The sequence below is a fragment of the Sarcophilus harrisii genome, chromosome 5 (genome assembly GCF_902635505.1).
Source record: "Sarcophilus harrisii chromosome 5, mSarHar1.11, whole genome shotgun sequence".
Classification (NCBI taxonomy): domain Eukaryota; kingdom Metazoa; phylum Chordata; class Mammalia; order Dasyuromorphia; family Dasyuridae; genus Sarcophilus; species Sarcophilus harrisii.
This window is the reverse complement of record NC_045430.1, coordinates 93,511,090-93,512,351: the sequence shown is the minus strand read 5'-3', so window position 1 is coordinate 93,512,351 and position 1,262 is coordinate 93,511,090.

The window sequence follows — 1,262 nt, the reverse complement described above, 5'->3', positions numbered from 1 at the left end:
TTGCCATCTAGGAGAGGGTATGGAGGAAGGGAGGGAAAATTGGAACACAAGGTTTTGCAAGAGCTAATGTTGAAGAATTGTCCATGCTTATGTTTTGAAAAATAAAAGGCTTTAATTTTAATAAAAAATCTGTTTGGTTATTGTTCAGTCATGTTCTACTCTTCATAACACTATTTTGGGCAGAGATACTGGAGTAACTTGCTCTTTCCTTCTCCGATTCATTTTATAGATGAGAAAACTGAGACAAACAGACTTGAGTGATTTGTCCAGGTCATACTACTACTGTCTGAGGCTGAATTTGAACTCTTGACTTCAGGCCTGGTACTCTATCCACTGCCCCAAGCACAGTTTAAGTATCCCTTCTACATAAATCCTATCCTGATCTCCCCATTTCCAAGCACTACAGAGTATATATATTTTGTATTTACTTTTTCACATATGTGTTGTTTCTCCTAAATAGAATATAAGTTCATTGAGATCAGGAACTGGTTCCTTTAAAAATATATATATCAGCTTTTAATATAATGACTGGCATACATTAGCAGGTGTTTAATGTTTGTTGAGTGAGTAAACATTCTGCCCTCCATAGTTGCCTGCCTCCTTGCCAAGAGGACCATTAATTTTTCAGTTACTCAGAATTCAGTCTCCTTATAGGGATTTTTTTTTTTTTGGTTTGCATTTTGATCAGCATTTATTAAATACTCCACATACTGCCCTGCAATGTATTGGAAAGACTCAAAGACAAAGAGGTTCCTAGAAGAAATTACAAATAGGGTAGGACATGTATGTATGTGTTTACAGCCATTGTAACTAGGCATTTTATTTGGTTGAGAGGCATTTTCAGGAAAGAGGTAGGTAAGAGGAACCTTGAGAATTGGCACAATGTATTTATTGTGAAAAGCCCAGATTTGGAATGAGAAGAATTAGGTTTTGTGTTTCTTTTCTGGATCTGTTTCTCTCACTTCCCTTTCAGCTCTAAATTCTATGAACTCATGAATCCATGGGGATACTTTATTTTTATTAAATTTATTTTTATTTTTTAATTTAATTTATTTTATTTTTTGCTGAGGCAATTGGGGTTACGTGACTTGCCCAGGGTCACACATCTGGGAAGGGTTAAGTGTCTCAGATCACATTTGAATTCAGGTCCTCCTGGCTTCAGGGCTAGTGCTCTATCCACTGTGCCACCTAGCTGCCCCCCATGGGGATACTTTAAATAAAAAAATAATACAATATACAAAGTTACATGCAAACCAAGACTA